Below are 20,875 nucleotides of genomic sequence, written 5' to 3'. Positions count from 1 at the left end.
CCTTACATGAAGGTGTATCTAAATCACCCCCATGACCTGTATAATACGATTTTGCTTAGTTTAGGAGATAGAGTTAATTTTGTGATATTTTAAAATTCTATGACCTAGTAGGCTTTAAAAAAATTTATCTTATTTTTGTGTTGATTTTTCTCAGATTTCTTTTTTTTGACAGATTCGATATTAATTGCAGATATTTGAAAAAAATAATCACCTTCCTATCTTTGATGCAAGATACAAAAGTTTTGCTACAAACATTAAAATTATGCTTTTAGCAGAACACTAACAAATTTTCAACTTAAAAGTTTAAGTAAAAAAAATATTATTCCGAATTAATAGGATTCCCAATATTAATTCACTCTAAGAAAGTCAAAAACATGTAACGGAATCTCCGACTTACTACTTTAGTGGAGCGATTACAGGAAATAGTGGCCCATTAAGTACATGTTTTTTTTTGTATTATTATGAATGTTCAGGAAACGGCGCAGTTTTTGAAATGGTTTTGGACCTATGGAAGTAATTTTTTTTACTTAAACTTTTAAGTTGAAAGTTTGACAGTGTTCTGCTAAAAGCATAATTTTAATGTTTCTAGCAAAACTTTTGTATCTTGCATGAAAGATAGGAAGGTGATTATTTTTTCAAATATATGCAACTAATAACGAATCTGTAAAAAAAAAGAAATCTGAGAAAAATCAATCCAAAATAAAGATAAAAAATTTTAAACCCTACTAGGTCATAGAATTTTAAAATATCACAAAATTAACTCTATCTCCTAAACTAAGCAAAATCGTATTATACACATGGGGGTGATTTAGATACACCTTGATGTAAGGAATCTAAAATAATCTTTTAGACCTCACTGTTTCGGCCACCCTGTATGTTAAGTAAAAATATTGCCAAATAAAATAGGCGATCATTTTTCACTGATGGTCTGATGTCATGATGATGCAGTTCGGTCAGATTACGCAGCAAGTAAACGAATCACACACTCACGAAGGCAACCGAAATCGCCCGAATTTATCTGCCCCCTAGACAAGTGGCAAAATCCGACATTCTATTCGGACTGATTCGATTTTCGAAAAGTGTGACTAGTCTAGTCTACTAATAGACCCACTGATCGCGTTCGAAGCACCTGTGCGGCGCTAAACTCGTCACGACATGCAACGAGACAATGGGCCAACTATCCGGCCGCCGGATATCCGGCTATCCGGCCTAGCAGCTGGCCGGATATCCGGTATCCGGTATCCGGCCAAACTACTATCCGTTTCATCTCTAAGAAAAATCTTCTATGGAACATGACAGGAAATTAGAACTTTTCATTTTTAATAAATATTTGGACTCTATTTTATATTTTCTCTTGTGAGAATGAATCTTAAATGGATGTTTGGTATGTTTTAATAATTAGAAAGAATGAAAGAAAGAAAGAAAAAAAAATATTTGGCAACAAATTAAATCATCTCTATGTTCATGTTTCATACATTCATTGATATGAATTTTTCTATTTTTTACACATAAAAGCAAATTCAGAAATTTTTTTGTTGTTATTCTTATTTCTAGGTATAAAAGCAATAAAAATAAGCTATGCATAACCCGTGCGCAAAAATGCTGTAGACAGTTGTAATCAAGCCTAAAACAGATACGACCTAGACTGTATCAGATAGATCATAAACTCCAAAGGTTTATCTACGTTCCACCAGGCGGTCATGCTACATAACGTGCATACAATCAGTTTCCGAGGTATGAGTGATGCTAATTGATTGGGAACGTGCTCTGCCAAGTTTATGCAGACGGAGCTTTGTAAGCTCAAGGAAAAGCAATAAGTCTGTGACTATCCAGATAAAACAGATTTAAGAGAAAATAAGCAACGAATGTGGTGCTTTTATGTTGAAAGAAAAGAAACAAAAATTTAAACGGAAATAGATAAGAAAGGATGGCACTTTGATTCTTATAAAATAGAAAACACTAGCAATACCTGATATCGTGATGATAAATCAACATTGGATTTAGTCCCCACTGCAAATATGACCTTCTCTAATTTGCCAGAGATAGGTAGGTAACTAAAAGATTTGGCATACACTCCCCATGCTGGCCAGACGAGTTGGGGAGTCCTAAGTTCGCACGTTTGTCCCTTAGTCACCTCTTACGACATCCACGGGAAAAATACAGGTGGTCTCATTACACTCTACCTACTTCTACCAGTATTGTAACTGACAGTTTTGAAAACGTGCAATAAAGATCTATCTAACTAAAACGCGAAACTTAAAATGAAAAAGCTAGTCGCAAGTCTGTGGCGACTCGACAATGTAGGTCCTAGGAAATTGACGTGGGTAGGCGCGTATGAAAAATAGGATCCATTCCAGACATGGTCTAAGAGATTACCTTTTTCCAGACAAATCTGGTTTCTAGAAATGTCGAGATGTAAGGAAAGATTCATTCACATCGTTTTTGTGAAGCAACATTTGGAAAGAAATGATCTGGTACATCGGATGTTGATATGAAAGGAAATAAAGAAAATCATTATAATCATGACAGTAACCAGAAATCCATAATAAGTTTCAGACGTACCAATCTACTGCTTTTAGTGAATTCAGTCGATTTTATAGATACTAGCGGCCGCCCGCGACTTCGTACGCGTGGACCCCGTTTTACCCCCTTAGGGGTTGAATTTTGCAAAATCCCGTCTTAGTGAGCCTACGTTCTAAAAGGAACCCCCAAGCAAAATTTGAGACTCCTAGCACTTGTAATTTCTGAGATTTCGTGATGAGTGAGTCAGTCAGTGACCTTTCGTTTTTATAGATAGCCTCCCAAACCCTGGCTAGCGTGGGGAGTGTAGGGCAAATCCTCCATTTGCCTCTGGTAAATTAGAGAAGGTCGACGTGCTCCTGCAGTGGAGAATAAATGACCCGATGATGCATCTCAAGATTAGGTACTATGAGTTATATTCCATAATTTGGTAAGAACAACAAGGGTTTTTATAATCATGTCTCTTATTAAAGTACCTACTAAATTGGTTTGTTATTCATACACTTTAATAAGTTTGCTTTTATTTGCTCGTTATCTGTAGGTAAAATCCTTTTTACCTTTTTAAGTAAAAATATATTATTATGACGTTTCACCATCGCCCTTAGGTATGGTTATTTACCAAAATAATTGACTCATTAGAAAATTGGTCATGTAATTTTGCGTCAAAACATTATTATTATGACGCTATAAAGTGACATTCATAGATTCATAAATTAGTGAAAAGTGTTTACAAAAACACACACTTGTTAGGTACCTATTGTGAATTCGATAATCATAGGTACTAAATGCCTAAGCTAAACAAACAATAAAAAATAAATTATATCCCGATTTTTGAGACACTAGGGACAGACAAAGATTTCACGCTGGCGAAACCGCTTGCAAAAACTAGTTTGTATTTAAAAACATTTTCTTCAACACGTACACACCTACCTATTTTTTTAAGATTATTAGTCATTTGTATTGCACAAATTACTAGTCCCGTTAGCCCCTTGCTTGTACTAAGCTAAATAAAAATATGCTATAGTGGGCTCACCACAGTAATCGAGCGGGATCTGAACCCGCGTTCCCCAGATCACGAGTCAGCCAGTCCGACCCCTTCACCGTTCGGCTATCGTGGCTTCAAATTAAATGTGTATTAATAAAAGTCATTATTAAAAGCATTATCAAAAATCGCTAATCACTTTTCTAAGATAAACCTTTAGTCAGACGTGCCGGTACTTTCTTGCGTTTGATGTCATAATATTACTAACAATCATGTACATCATTAAGGAAAACCCTAATTAAGAATAACTAAGTGATTAGTTCTATGAACAGTTAGTTTTCCGTTTGAATGACTCGGTGATTTGGTGCTTTCCATTTGAGGTTGGAACAGGATTTTCCCTATTTTTTACCCTTAAGGGGTTCAAATTTTCCAATGTGTTATACTCGTTACGTAGAGTTAACACTAACCTGCATTGATGATTACAAATTACTATTACAATCAGCATCAAATACTTCGTGACACCCAGAGTGGCCTAAAAATTGACAACACAAACCTTCTTCCATTGTATGGAACAAAGACGTGTTTCGAACGTTTTGGCTACTTTGGGTGTCACAAACCATTTGACGCTGGCTGTAAAGTATTCTTAAAAAGTTTAACCTAATAACATTTTACTAAAACCGAAAACTTAAGTTGCTTTTAAATCTTTCTAGCCTTAAAAGGGTAAACTTTAAAGAGTTTCTAGGCTTAAAGAGTTTAAAAGTAATGTTTTGGAAAATCTTTTACACTTACAATAAAACTTAGATTTTCTTTTCAATCTTTTCTAACAAAGTCATAAGTACCTACTTATTATTGGTAAGTTATTTTGAATGACGAATGAAGGACAAAATATGTATAATACAATAGCACACAGAAATACACAATATTAACGCTTAAATTATTAGGGGATAATGAATTATTGTGGAATTAACAATGATTTAGGCTGAGTTGCACCAACTTACTTTAACAGTAGCTGTATCAATCCGATGTTTTTGTATGGAGTTTGACAGATTTTGACGTTTGTAAAAGTTATAGTAAGATGGTGCAACTCAACCTTAGAATTTTTTGAGTTGTTACACTATTCAACTGTACCACGTCGCCAATGCTGGTACATACGTACCTACTTTAGCAATATTATATCCATACATGGCTGACTATTGACACCAAACTGTATAAGTCTAGTACTTAAAGTGCAATATCTTTGGTTACAAATTGAGAATATTTTGGTATTGCGATTGCGAAGTAGGTTAAATATCCGTCAGTTTTCAATATATTTTCGCCATATTTTTGTAAAAAGACTTAAGTTATTGTTGCTGTATATGTCAATAGTAGATAATTTTATGCAATAAATACCTATTTGGTAGCAAATTGAAATAATTTGGTAATTGTTACAGTTCAAAAATCGATTTTTACATTGTCGCCTTATCTTATTAAAATATTTAAATTAAAATTACTGTATATGATTATGCCCCTAGTAGATATGTTACTTAATTAGTTTTAATGTATTTTCGCAATATTTTTAAACACTTTAGATTAAAATTGCACATAATTTTTACCCGAATAGAGAGAACCAGATTATCGGTATTACGGCTAAATTGCTCAATTCCATATTTTTTTATTTTGTAATTTATCTACAGATTATAAATGAAGTCCTTACTCTTAACTCACATAGATCTCCAGCAGCGCGAAATATGCTTCACAATCGCCTGCACATCAAGCCCTACATTTTGCTTGCAAAATGGAACCTATCTCAACTGCATAAGAGACTGCACTGCAAAGCTTGATGAGCCATTAGATTTTGAGGAGAGCGGTCAAGGCCTGCCGTATGCGGGCTAGCTAACGCAATCCGAACCGGCTAGTCACATGATACTAAGTCCGAGAGTACACTATACCCAATACTAATATTTATAAATTCATCGTCATCATCATTTCAGCCATAGGACGTCCACTGCTTAACATAGGCCTCCCCCAATGATTTCCACAATGGCCAGTTGATATAGGTAATAGCGGCCTAAATCTAGCGCCTTTCTGCTACCTTTAGGAGGTCGTCGGTCCACCTTGTGGATGGACGTTCTACGCTGCGCTTTCCGATACGTGGTCTCCACTCCAGAACCACAGATAATATAATACTAGCCAGAACCTTGCTGCCCCATCGGCCGCCAGTTCTGCGTACTATGTGCCCTGCCCATTGCCACTTCAACTTCCTTATCCGTCGGGCTATGTGGTGTTCCTCATTTCTGATTCGATCTCGTAAAGAAACACCGAGAAAAGCTCTCTATAGCACGCCATGCAACTTTGAGCTTCTTTAGACCTACAGTAAGACATATTGAAAAGTGCGCTATGTAGTTTCGGTTTCTGTAAATTGAAATCGTGTGTACCAGCCCTTTTAGGTTGCAACTGGCAAGATTTGGCGCGGGTATGTGAGCAGTGGTTTTGGACAGACACTGGGGCCAATTCTGTGTAACTAAATATCCTTGGTGGAAAATTTATACAGGGCCAACAACGTCGGTACAATGGATACCTGAAACGATTTCATGTTGTTTATGAATAATGAAACAACGTACAGTGTGAAATAAATAAACCTGGATAAAAGTTCATCGACCCCGAACTTTGATAACTTGTCAAAACGTATATTATTTCGTTCGTTGGCAAGCTAGCACACACTCTTACAATTAAAAACTGTCTTAATAAAAAATTACGATAACATTTTGCGGCTTTTGAGTGCGTACTTATTGTAGAGTCAGTTTTAACAGTGTAAAAAACTGAACAGAATCGGGTCCTCGCAAAGATTTTTTAAACACAACTGCAGTAACTACAGATTAAGGTAATCACTGTAGCAAAGCATCGTATGTACTTGTAATAGGGTTGATATTGCAATAAAAAATAAAAATATATAACCTGATGTGCCTGCTGACAGTTTTGCTCATTACAATGCTTGTACTGAGCGATTTTTACGTGCGTGGATTTAGTTGTATGCGCATTAATTTCCTGAATGAATTAACAAAATTGCGTAGTCTGGTGTTACATTTGCATCCAGTTCAATAAATAAAATACTTTTATTTCATTATTTTTGTTTGTTCATTAAATTATGGAATCTGGAATTTATTAAACGACTCTATCGACATGAAAGAGTACTTTATCGTATTTCAGGTGAAGCTCGCTTCCACCTGCGACCTGATTATTACTTTCCATCAGATGAGATGCAGGTCGCGAGCTGTCTCAATTGTGCTCTCATTTAAGTGAACTTAGTTTTTAAAGCGACTTTAAAAATAATCTATAAATACATCTATACTTCTATACTAATATTATAAATGCGAAAGTAACTCTGTCTGTCTGTCTCGCTTTCAAACCTAAACCACTGGATCGCTTTTGATGAAATTTGGCATAGAGATAGTTTGAGTCCCGGGAAAGGACATAGGATAGTTTTTATCCCGGTTTTTGAAACAGGGACGCGCGCGTTAAAGTTTTGCTCTGACCGACAAAATTCCACGCTTGACCGAAGCCGCGGGCGGAAAGCTAGTGTGGCTATAATTTCGACTTACCAGCAGCAAATAAGATTATCCTTCGAGTTAATTGAACCATTAACATTTTACATTTCATCTTCAAATAAACTAAGTTTGAATCAAAAAATTGACTACATAATTTTCTTTTTTCACAAACGATGCTTGCCTGAGTGAAACAGCAAATCAAACGCACAGCATGAAATAAAGCTCTGTGATTAGTTCGTGTGTCACCCTGTGCGTGCACGCGCACTGTGAGACCTCATAGTAATGTTTGTGAATACGGGCGATAGAGTACAAATTACGATGTTAAATGGTGGATTTGGAAGCAGAAATAATCCCAATCTAGCTACTTTAATAAATTTACTTTTAAACGTGTTAAAACACAATTCAAGTGCAAGTAACGAGTGACATGAATGCTAATTAAATAACAATTTACATAACATGCAAATCGGAGTGAGAGCTGCATTACTTTTACCATTCAGAAGCAAGTTTTGCTGTCGTTTATTTTTATTTTTAAGTAACTTAATACGCGTATGGATTGATTTATTATTGTCAATCTATACAGTGTGAGTCACGTTAAAATGTACATATGAAAATAGATGAAACTAGACCTGTTTTTATCGACAAAAAAGAGGTCAAAAAATTTTTGAGATTTTTTTTTTAATTTTTTATATAATTTTTTTTCTTCCAATTACTTATTGTAAAGAAAACGTAATAACTTTTAAACTAAGCGGTATATCCTGATAAAATAAAAACAGTAATAATGCTAAATAACAGGCGATACTAAAAAAATACATAAAATACACAAAAAAGGCCAACAAATAATAAAAAATGAAACTTTTTGAAAAAAATCTGCTTCAAAATTCGTGTTTTTTTGGTTATTTGATAAATTTCTCCAAAAAATGCCCCTATAACCGGTGGTTTTTATTACTTTGTATTGTTCTCTATCGTATTATCTTTGTAAAACCAAAAATCGCATGTCTCTATCCCTATCACAACATTTGCTATGATCGTTTGAACAAAGGCCTGCCACAACATTATTCTCCGCTACAGGTAAAGACAATTTTAATTTTAACTAAAATCCTTATTTTACTTCGAAGTCTTTTGTTTTTATTTGAAATCTAACTTGTCTTTATCAAAATTACAAATCTAGAGCCATTTTCAGTTTTGTTGTTAACGAAGCGTTGAATGGCGCGCCCGGAGAGGCTTAGTTCAAACGATCATTGCAAACGTTGTGATAGGGATAGAGACATGCGATTTTTGGTTTTACTAAGGTAATACGATAGAAAATAATACAAAGTAATAAAAACCACCGGTTATGGGGGCATTTTTTGGAGAAATTTATCAAATAACCAAAAAAAACACGAATTTTTAAGCAGATTTTTTTCAAAAAGTATCATTTTTTATTATTTGTTGGCCTTTTTTGTGTATTTTATGTATTTTTTTAGTATTGCCTGTTATTTAGCATTATTACTGTTTTTATTTTATCAGGATATACCGCTTAGTTTAAAAGTTATTACGTTTTCTTTACAATAAGTAATTGGAAGAAAAAAAATTCTATAAAAAAATTTAAAAAAATCTCAAAAATTTTTTGACCTCTTTTTTGTCGATAAAAATAGGTCTAGTTTCATCTATTTTCATATGTACACTTTAACGTGACTCACACTGTATAGAGGATTATATTTATCAAATTAGACTCATAAAGGAAAGTTCTAAAATTTCTTAGCGTTTAGATTCGCATCTCAAACTACTCATTCAACTATTATTCGAACTGGTTCTCACTATAGGCCTTATACAGAAGCTCAAAGTTGCACAGCGTGCTATGGAGAGGGATATGCTTGGTGTTTCTTTACGAGATCGAATCAGAAATGAGGAGATCCGTAAACGAACTAAAGTCGCTGACATAGCCCGACGGATTAGCAAGCTGAAGTGGCAATGGGCAGGGCACATAGTACGCAGAACTGACGGCCGATGGGGCAGCAAGGTTCTGGAATAGAGGCCGCGTTTCTGAAAACGCAGAGTGGGACGTCCATCTACAAGGTGGATTGACGACATCGTAAAGTTAGCAGGGAAGCGCTGGACTCAGGCCGCTACCAATCGATCAACATGGAAAGCATTAGGGGAGGCCTATGTTCAGCAGTGGACGTCCTATGGCTGAAATGATGATGATGATGATGATGATTCGACTGGTTCATCCAGTGTCTAAGTAGCTCAAATGGAGGAGCAGTCGCCCGGTAAGCGAGAGGACGTGAGTTCGATTCCCGCCTTACGCAGTTCGATTTTTTCAAAGCGCAGGACCGGTCATGGAAATCTTTGAAAGAGGTCTTTGTCCAGCAGTGGACATCATTCAGGCGTTATCGGATCAGAAATGAGGAGATCCGTAGGAGACCCAAAGTGACTGACATCGCCCGCAGAATCTCTAAAAATCAAGTGGCAGTTGGCGGGGCACATAGCTCGCAGAGCTGATGACCGCTAGGGCAGAAAAGTTCTCGAGTGGCGACCACGAGCCGAAAGACGTAATGTGGGCAGGCACCCCACTAGGAGGACCGACGATCTGGTGAAGATAGCGGGAGGTACCTGGATGCGGGCGGCACAGGACCGGTCTTTGTGGAAATCCTTGGGGGAGGCTTTTGTCCAGCAGTGGACATCAGTGAGCTGAAACGAACGATCTTACTCGACGGGAATCGAACCAGCATTCCTCGACACCGTTGGGCTATCGTCGCTATTACGTCAATATGACCTGCATCTTTTAAAACTTGTACTTTTCGCTATTTTAGTGCCTTGTACAGCTTAAATACTTATTTGATTGTAAAAATAGCTCTATCTATTATCTACATCCTCACTGGTAAAATTGCTGAACCAATCTTTTATTACTTTGGTGTATTTATAAATTAAGTAATTCCAAAATAATTGCACGAACATCTAACGTGGATACTAAAGGACGTAATCACGTTGATGGTTTTTCGGTAAAAAAATAATAAATGAGTATATTATACACTTAACTTAAAAGATAAACTTATGTGTTGCCATTCAAAGGACTCTACATTAGAAAAACTTAATGTCTGTAAAAAGCTACAGGATTTAAAAATTTAAACTAGATATGATAATAAAAAAAACTACCGGATGTAAACCAGAGATGAGAAGTTGTTGTAATAAATGAAAAAATTAATATTCAGTATCTTTTAAAAAGGTAAATATACTTAAGCAAGTGACTTAAGCCTATATTTACTTACTTAAATAACAATTTACCACTCTTTACCAAAACCGTAACCAAAACTAATGAAAGACACAAAAAAATAATAAATGACCGTAGACCGTAACGATCTATAAATATTTAATTGTTAAGTTAAAAGGCAGTTAAATGTTGCCTGGATTAACCGAAACTGTAAATGTAATGTATAATGAGATAGGTATTGGGTTTGTATTATACCAGAGAAAATTACATTTTAAATATAAAATAATTAGTTATGATCTTATTTGGGACTAGCGGCCGCCCGCGACTTCGTACGCGTGGATCCCGTTTTACCCCCTTCATCTATCTTACGCGGTTTAGATTTTTTCATACAAATTTTTTTCCCGCTAACTCCCGTTCCCGTGGGAATTTTGCAATATCCTGTTGTAACTAAGCTTTAAGTTTACTAAGGTACTTGCATGCCAAATTTCAAGCGTCTAACTTAAGCGGTTTAGATTTTTCATACAAAAGGATTTTCCCGCTAATTCCCGGTCCCGTGGGAATTTCGGAAATTCGTTGTTGTAACTAAGCTTTAAGTTTACTAAGGTACCTACATGCCAAACTTTCAAGCATCTAACTTGAGCGGTTTAGATTTTTCATACAAAAGGATTTTCCCGCAAATTCCTGTTCCCGTGGGAATTTCTAAGTATACTATAACCTGCCCAGGAGTATGAAGAATGATTGTGCCAAGTTTCGTTAAAATCCGTCCAGTAGTTTTTGTTTCTATAAGGAACATACAGAAGGACAGACAGACAAAAATTTTACTGATTGCATTTTTGGCATCAGTATCGATCACTAATCACCCCCTGATAGTTATTTTGAAAATTATATTTCATGTACAGAATTGACCTCTCTACAGATTTATTATAAGTATAGATTTTCTTTATTTTATAAGTAAACAACATTGTTGGGCCAAATCCAATGATAGTGAAATTGCAGTATAAACCGTTGTTGATAAAATTTAACATTTGACTCCATTTGTAAAAACCTGTGTAATAACTGGTTTTATTAACTTGAAGATTATTATTATTTGTAATTTTTTAAAGTAAAGTTTAATAAAATTTTTTTTTTCACTCAAAAGCGGCTTAAATTAATTTTAATTAATTTTTGTATCAACTGTTATTGAAATAATATTATTTGCAGTTGTATTTTTGCTGTTGTTATTGAAGCCGAAGCCCGCCATTGACTTACTCATTACGCTTGACTGGTAGAAAATGCTGTTATACATTAAGTCCGCCACTTATACTATCCTTGTGAAGAAACTTAAATATGTAAATTGTTTTATGAGATGAGTTAATAACATAGGAAACTGAGTTAATAATATAGGAAATCAATTAGCCAATGGATTTACTCAATGAATGAGTATTGTAAGTATTAAATTATTTTTTTATAAGAAGTGATACCTACTTATATAAATTGTAGAGTTTGAATAAACGCTTCTCTTAGACAAAAGAAACAATACTTAAAAGTTTTGAAAATAAAACACTTAGGTATGTTAAACTTATTTGCATTGATAATTTGTTGTAAATAACTGGAGTTATCGAAAGATAATGTAACGTGAGCACTTGAATAGTTAAGTGCTTAATTTACTTTACCTGTTAATTAATATACTTTTTAATTTTGTTTACTTAACAAAATTAAAACTAAAAAATTACCAATTTCATGATGTTTCATGATTTTTGTTATGTCTGGCCTTTTTATTGTAGCTTAGAGTAATAATTCTGATTTAATTTATTTATTTTTATTTAGCATGCGTTAAAATTATTAATAATAATGATATGTTTTTTAATAAAATTGTTTTTCATTATAAAATCGCCTAATTATTTTCTAAATTAGGAAAAAGGAAAATTTAATGAAACAAAAAAATCTACTCACCAAACAAAAAGAATATCCAACAAAATAAAAAACAAACACAAAATTAACACACTGGTCGAAAATAATAAAACTGACACAAAAATTCAATTTTCAATTTCGGAACAATGTTTTTAATTTTTTAATTTTTCGCAATTCGAACGCGGTGGCCGACGCGTTCGCAGCGTTCGCTGCACGCGGTAAATGACCAGCCAGTATCACCTGGCGCATCTTGCGTGACCCGCGTAGGGTTGCCAAGCATGTTTGGCTTTTTACGGACTTGCTTGTCCGGCCAAATATTCTCTTCTCCGGCTTTTGTTAGGCTTTTTATGTGGCAGCAGGGCAGGGCCTTATGTGTTAACTTTTGAAGTTATGCAAATTAAGCAATTGCTTAGGTAGGGCATCACGTGCTGGGGCACCATTATGCTACTACTGAAATTATTCGGGATGGGGATTATAGACTCTCATGAATGTCCGGCGTTTATGTTAAAATGTCCGGCCAAATTAAGCACAGAGTCCGGCTTTTGTGTTTTTGGATCTGGCAACCCTACGCGTGACCCGCGTATCCGCGACCTTGCTGTGTGAGAGGTGACGACGTGTGACGTCACACTTGTTTTGGGATTCCGAAAGATTATTCGATTGGGAAGTTCGGAATTTGAATCGTTCTTTTGATAATAACGACACGCATGAGCAGATACAATCGAAAACAACACAATGTTTGTTTTCTGCTCTTTTAATTTCATCTCAAAAAAATTTTTCGGTACAGATGGCAGCAGATCAGACCAGATACTACCAGATACAGCTAGGGACTGGAATTCGCTGCCTGCTGCTGTCTTTCCCGAAGACTACAATCCGGGCCTTTTCTAGGCGAGAGTGAATAGGCACTTATAGGGCAGATAAGTATCATCCTAGACTGCATCCCATTTAACATCAGGTTCGATTGTGGTCAAATACATGCCTTGTCATGCATTTAAAAAACAAGTACCTATTATAAGACGCCACAATGTTTAGCCTAAATCTTAATCTGCCGTAGCTATGTCTGCCTGTAGGTATTTGAAGACTTGTCATTGAGAAAACAGTTGAGAACGTTCTCCTTATTTAAAAACTTATTTCTTTAACAAACAAAACCTAGTCAAAGATAAACATGGAGATTATGAATAAAACATGATAATTAACTTGTCTGTAACAACTGTAACAAGAGCCGTGAATCGTGACGAATTTTGTAACCACCTTGAATTTGGCGTCAAAGTTTAGAATTTTAGATTCACCAAGGCGATTATCACACTGCACCGCGCCCCGCCGCGGTACGCGGGACGACAGATTTAATCATTATAATATGCAAGTACCTCAGTTTGTATAGAAAACACGCGCGGCACAACACACAGACAACGCGTTTGCGCGCGGGATTCGTTATATTATGTCGCCACGCGGACCGCTGCGGAACGCGGTGCAGTGTGATAATCGCCTAACGCCCGTATTCACAAACGATGCTTGCTTAAGTGAACCAGCAAATCGAACGCGCAGCGTTGACAGCTCTGTGATTGATTCGTGTGTGACCCTGTGCGTCCACGCGCACTGTGAGAAAGACCTCATAGTAATATTTGTGAATACGGGCTTGTTCGTTAGTATCTAATTACTTAAAAAAAACTATCAGTACGGTTTAACTGTAACAAATTAATATGTTTAGGCCAGACGGCTATCTTTTTAAATGCTGGATTCTCATTTCCATAGTGAAATGTAAATAAAATTCTACCAAAAATCTTATGCACCTAGTCGTTTTTTATTTATTTTATAAATAGAAATGAAACTAGACTAACATTCTTATTATTTTACTAAGTTTGAAATGGATGATGATGAACTTAAAAAATATTTAAAAACGCTTTCACAAGTTACGAAACAGTAAAAAAAGTCTGTTTTTTATTTATTACATTAGAAATATTGAAGTAAGGAAAAATTGTAACACTGGTAAAAAGAAAACACACCTCTTCACAGAAAAAATATTATTATGGAAATGGGAAACAAAATACAATCAAAAATAAAAATGACAGTCCATTCCATTTTCAAACTAAAGAATCAAGACTGTTAATACAGTGTGTACTGCACGAAAAAAGATCTAACTACCGAAATAATTATTTCTACGATTTTATGATACGTCTTCAGTAGTATACATTGAAATTATTCTATGCTCCTTAAAAATAATTATTACTGAATCAGCCGTGACCCACGTGAGTCACGTTGCGAATCACAAGTGAAGAGTCTTACGAGTGCAACGTGAGAACTGCTATAGGTGATAGCAATGGAAATCTGAAGGGTCCCGAGAAAAATAATCTAAGTATAACTCAAAGGTTGAACTGACTAGACTAGAAAAGACTGACTGACTGACTGACATAGTTATCTATCAACGCACAGCAAAAACCACTGGACGGATCGAGCTGAAATTTGGCATGCAGGTAGATGTTATGACGTAGGCATCCGCTAAGAAAGGAAGGAAACTCCACCCCTAAGGGGGCAAAACGGGATCCACGCCTACGAATTCGCGGGCGGCCGCTAGTACTATAACACGGGTCAACAAAAAAAAAATTTTTTTTGCGCATGGATTTTACTTATTATATTCTGATTATATAAGCAAATTTATATAAAAAAGTGCGATTACAAATCGAATATATTTGCTTTTTAAAGAGTTATAGCGATGTGAATTTTCCATCTTCATAGTAGAATGTCTCTAAAGATGCACGTCACATTCTCATTGGGATATATTTATAGATAATTATGGGGGCTTATTCCCAAGAACAAGGGGCACGCTTTCATCAAAATATAGTGGGATTTGAGAGACGACGTTACCAAGGGCAGTAAACTGAAAGCATGATAGGGTTAGATTTTTATGAGAAAAATCTTCTATGGAACATGACAGGAAATTAGAACTTTTCATTTTTAAAAAATATTTGGACTCTATTTTATATTTTCTCTTGTGAGAATGAATCTTAAATGGATGTTTGGTATGTTTTAATAATTAGAAAGAATGAAAGAAAGAAAGAAAGAAAAAATATTTGGCAACAAATTAAATCATCTCTATGTTCATGTTTCATACATTCATTGATATGAATTTTTCTATTTTTTACACATAAAAGCAAATTCAGAAATTTTTTTTGTTGTTATTCTTATTTCTAGGTATAAAAGCAATAAAAATAAGCTATGCATAACCCGTGCGCAAAAATGCTGTAGACAGTTGTAATTAATAGATCTAGCTAAGTCAGTCAGTGCCTGAAGTATTCCCATACCTCAGCACACAGCACAAAAAGGTGACATTGTCATAATTATAACGTGACCGGTGGCAAAATAATAAATATGTCCCGATTTGCAAAGGTCCAAGCTCTAGGGACTAACGACACTTTCCTAATTCGTCCTGAAGGAAGATTACAAATTAAGTCACGATCAAGGTTGGATTGCGCTGCCCGCATCCAGGCTCTTCCCACGACCTTTACCAGATCGTCGGTCCACCTAGTAGTAGTTTAATTGTGGAAAACCTTGGGGGAGGCCTTTGTCTAGGAATGGGCGTCATTTGGCTGAGACGAATGAAGGTTGGATTTAAATTCATCTGACAATGTGTAAGTGTAGCTTTACAGGTACATAGCTACATGTTTTACTTTAAATTTTGTTATCATTACAGGATCAGTCAGTCCCGATAAGAATTCTCGAAAAAAATCACCTTCGCTCGGAATTTTGACACACTGGTACTGGCAACACTAATTGACTATCCCTGTTTACCTTTCGAGTCCTTCAAAAATAATTCACTGAGGCCCCTAATGGCGGATCCTTCCCCTAGATTGGATATAATGAGATCCACAGAGGCCATGAGTACTTAATTGATGTAATTAAACAAAGCGTCCTTTCTTTATCTTGGGGACATTTAAAATGTAGTCCCAAGTTAAATAAGAAATGAGATAAAGCGAGAATAGAAAATTCGGATGGAATTGTTTATGTACTACGACAACAAACGCGAAAAGTCACTAACTTTTATAAATCCCAAAAATAATTAGCTTGCTTTTTAAGGTTTTATTAGCACTTAGGACTCTTTCCCACAAAAACAAAAAAACAATTCGTTCGAATTTGAAAACACCATGTTCACACAAAAATTATCGTGGGAAAGGACCCTAGTTTACCCACATTTTTATTTTCTTAATTTTTTTGTTCGTTCATTCGTTTTCAGCCATAATGACGTCCACTGCTAGACAAAGGCCTCCTCCAAGGATTCTCAAGGGTCCTACGCTGCCCGCATCCAGGCACCTCCTGCGACCTTCACCAGATCGTCAGTCCACCTAGTGAGTTGCCTGCCCACACTACGTCTTCTGGCTCATCCACCTTTCCTGTATTTAATTTTATTCCTAAAAAATAAATAACACCTACTAAATATTCTACCAGCAGAAAATAGGTGCTTGAAACGGCGTTTGCATTATCTTTTATGGCCGTACACTTTATGGACTCCAGAGTGTTGGCATAAATAATATCTTTACGACACTAGGTTAGTTAGACAAAGTAACGTAAATTAGTACAATGGAATATTGTTTTTAGGGGTCCATATACGAAGGGTCCATAGCCGTGTGGTGACGGCAGAGTAGAATACATCTGTCACCAACCCCTACTCTTCCCACGGGTGTCGTAAGAGGCGACTTAGGGACTACACATCAAACAGAGAACGGGCAGCAGCGCTCTCTGAAAAACATCAATCTTTTAAACTGCGATCTCCAACCCGCCTGCCAAGCGTGGGGATTATGGCAAATCCTTCCACTATAGTGGAGGAGGCTCATAGTCCAGCAGTGGACTGTAAAGGGCTGTTGATGATACGAAGGGTGAAGACTGGACTCTATTACTAAGACTTCGGTGTCTGTCTGTCACCAGGCTGTATTTAAACCGTGATAGCAGCTGCTAAGACAGTTTAAATTTTCACAGAATAAGTATTAAAATTATGGCATTAAGCTCGCCTTTTTATACTGAACATTCTTATTTCTTATGTGTGTGCAATATAATAAAGTCTTTAAATAAATAAATAATATTCAAAACTCCCATACAACAAATGTGATTTTTTGGCGTTTTTTGCTCAATATGAATAATGGCAACAGGTAGACGCTTGAAATATACACAGAATATTTAGTTGCATATTTACTTAAAAACTTAATAGTTAAATTAAAATAAATATTTAAGAGAGGCTCCCATACAAAAGCGTCGTACAGAACCCTTCATGCGCGAATCCGACTCACACTTCGCCGGTTTTTCTACAATACATTAGTTCGGTTTACTTACTTGCTTATTGAATGTTCCGCGCGTGATACTCGGACAAATATGGCTGCTAAATTAATTTTAATTACCACTTGATCTAGTGAAAAGGTATTGTTTTAAGTTAAAGATGCTTTGTTGATTTTTCTCTATGTGGAAATATTAGTGGTATATTTATAGCAGAGGCTGCTAACTTGTAAAATACGTGCCTACATAAATATTATTATGTAAAGCCTGGTCCATGAGCACGTAGAATCCCGTCCAATGACCCCAAGCTGCCCATCCTTGTCGCTCGCACGTAATTATGTTGCTGTCGCGCTCGCACACTCACTGCGGGCGCGCGTCGCACAGTCGCGACAGCAATATAATTACGCGCGAGCGATAAGGATGGGTAGCTTGGGGTCATTGGACGGGATTCTACGTGCTCACGGACCAGGCTTTAGATACGTCGATCGCTTAACTCATTCAGTGCCTGGTATAGGAGCGGCACGGGAGAGGTGGACATAAATTATAGCGTGACGTTTGACCGTCACAAAATCACCCTCCCATGCCGCTCCCATACCTCAGGGACTAACTGAGTTAAGAGCTAGACCTATAGCTGCTATCCGCTGTTTTTCCACTGTGTATAATACACATCGTTCAATAAAACTTTTTGGCAGTTGGAGGTAAGATAGTCAGTTCCTCTGTGGTTAAGGATTCAGGATGAAGCTCGCCGAAGGTGCAGGAATCTTTGGCCTGGTCCTCACTTTCCATCAGGTGAGATGTAGACTAAGAGCTACCTCGTTGTGGATAAAAATGTTTATTATATCTAATCTACACAATTCAGATCCCTTGCTAGAGACACATTATATTTTTGTAATACCAAATCCTATAAGACTGCCGTATCAGGCAAAAGCTGACGTCATCGCGAACGCGTACAAAACTTAATTACTCGATTAATTTATCCTCGCTGTAATCCAATAAAAAACCGTTGTGACTTTTTTAAGTCATTGGGGTCGATTCTAAAATACCTCGCTATTTTTTAAAATAAAGAAAAAAGTAAAAAAGAATATCGTCTTAAAACAAAAAAATAAACGTAGCCATATTATACAATTTAAAAAAACAGTATAATTTAAGGAATCCGCTTAATTATGCATAAAACATTCAGTTCTGTGAACTTCTGTGTAATCAGGTAGTTGACATCAAAAATAGCACATTAAATCAAGACTAAAACTGGATTTACCGTAATTTATTAAGTTAGCAATGTTTTAGCTTGAATTCATTATTTATTCACGTGATTTCATGATGTAATCGTAGTATAAGATTTCCACATAAAATCTACATAATTTGTATGAAAAAATAAGTCAACAAGTGATAGTATTTACAAACGGATTTGCATCAAGATGACGTACGAAAGATACGTATGCGGTCCCTTTTCATTAACAAATGAATGATAGAGAGAGACTGGATGACAGAAGAAATGAAATGCTAAGAGCATTGTTTTGTTCTGCAATGAAGATAAAATAACCAGTTCTTCTGTGGTTAAGAATTCCAGGTTATGCGCACTTCCTTCGACCTGATCATCACTTTCCATCAGGCCAAAAGCTAGCTTCAATAGATAAAAAAACACATAAAAAGTATCTGTACGTTTATTTGCGATAAACATAACAACTACCGAACGGATTTTCATGCGGTTTTCACCAATAAAAAAGAGTTTATATGAAAGGTTTAGGTGTAAAATCAAGGAGAAAATACACGATAGTTTTTATCCCAGTTTGAAAAGAGGGACGCGCGCGGTAAATTCTTCCTGTGACAGGTTATTCACGTTGGCTAAGCCACATGCCAAAGCATAGTATATCTCAGAATCGGACCCCATTCGATTGTAATTAAAACAAGTAATCGAGATTTACACTCACAAATCGCGATACCTTTCGCAATTTGTCTCTGGCGCCTTCTCGGCGATACGAAACTTTAAATTCATGTGTTTACTGTCAAATTTATTAATGTAACACTAGCCTTTCCCCGTGGCTTTACGCATGAGGATAAAATATGACAAAAAAGTTATTTAGGCTTTTAGAAAGCGCTTTTACATGTCCCATAGTTTTAAACCTAGTCCATGAATCAAAACAATGTTTAAATGCTGGTTGCCATCACAGTTAATTGAAATTAGACCTTCTTTTCATGGGCAGTTAAAACTCGAGTCTTCTATAAAATTTTATTTTTGTGATAACCATGAAGCTATAAGCGTAATTACTCGTATTTTTTCAATTCAATTGATTTACTTTATTGCTTTCAAAGGTATTGAAAACACGTTTATGATCTAATTTCCCAGGTTATAAGAATAATATTTTAGAAAAGTATAATTTTATGGTATCAACTACTTTACTACTAAGTTTAAAAGAGGTACAATGGCACCCTAAAGTATTTTATCAAATGCTATTCTACAATTAAATGTTGTCTGATGAATATGGTATAATGGTGGCTGTACTAATTTTAACTGAGTTCGTAATCTTGTCTTGTTCGTATATTGATTTTGTAAATCACAAATATCATACACAGGATATTATGTTACGAAATGTTCCTTTCTATTAACAACTACGCATATTAAAATAAATATGAAAATAACTGTCTGTCTGTTACATTATCATGAGGGCTTAAACCCTGGGAAAGATTTAAGATACTTATGCCTGTTTTCACCATCAATCCCAAATTTTTAAGTGACTCCTTTGAAACAAAATTTCTGTTTTGTGTCACCATAGGGGTCACTTAAAAATTAGGAATTTATGGTGAAAATGAACATAAGTTACCTAATACTAGGTATTGCAAAAAAAAATCATCCCTAAATGGGGTGAAAAGGGAGGTAGAAGTTTAAATATTATGTAAAACTTAAAAAACACTCATTCTTATAAGCTTTTTGAAAGTAGGACAAACCCGAACAAAGCTGGGGGCAAAAGCTAGTGAATAATAATATGCAATAAACGATCATATCAGACGTTAAATCAGCGATAACAAATAATGTACAATTTAAGCAATAATATCCATACAATTTAGTGACCTGGTGCAATATTGATTTTCGGCACCAAGATAATGAAATAATTAATATTTAAACGGTAAAATGCATTTGCCACATAGCCGATTCAATTTATAATTTATTTGTGTGGAAACAATTTGGGATGAACTGAATTGGCTGTAACTTTTTATACATCAATGAAACAATACAGATTACAACAAAAATTGGCTCCTTAGGGCACTGTTCAGGTTTTTAAAGAGCCCCAACTTAATCTATAACTGCCCCATGCCTGTTTGGGTATTACAGTTTCATGTCTTTTCCTGACAATAAAAATATATTAGGAAGCTAGTATAAATACGTGCGTAGCTAGTATAAGAAGTTGTTTTTTTTTCGCGACCCAACGTAAATATTTACTGTCATAAAAACGACGCGGTGTAACTCAAATCTGACTTTAATACATTAAAGAAAGAGCACATCAAAATCTAGTATAA

The 20,875-nt window shown here is 35.6% G+C and overlaps 1 protein-coding gene across 3 annotated transcripts in view; it reads right to left on the bottom strand.

Moving 5' to 3' along the window:
• LOC135083383 (uncharacterized) overlaps positions 1 to 20,875 on the bottom strand; it is a 117,426-nt gene that overhangs the window by 65,461 nt on the left and 31,090 nt on the right. The window contains exon 1 of one of the 3 annotated variants that reach the window (XM_063978121.1): positions 12,149 to 12,324. The exons of the other annotated variants lie outside the window; for them this stretch is intronic. The gene's annotated coding sequence lies outside the window, so the exon portion shown is untranslated. Of the gene's footprint in view, positions 1 to 12,148; positions 12,325 to 20,875 lie in introns of those variants that run through there. 3 annotated transcript variants of the gene reach the window in all.

Source organism: Ostrinia nubilalis, chromosome 23 (assembly GCF_963855985.1).
Source record: "Ostrinia nubilalis chromosome 23, ilOstNubi1.1, whole genome shotgun sequence".
Lineage (NCBI taxonomy): Eukaryota > Metazoa > Arthropoda > Insecta > Lepidoptera > Crambidae > Ostrinia > Ostrinia nubilalis.
Note: the sequence above shows the minus strand (reverse complement) of the source record. Positions and strands in the feature narration are given on the sequence as shown.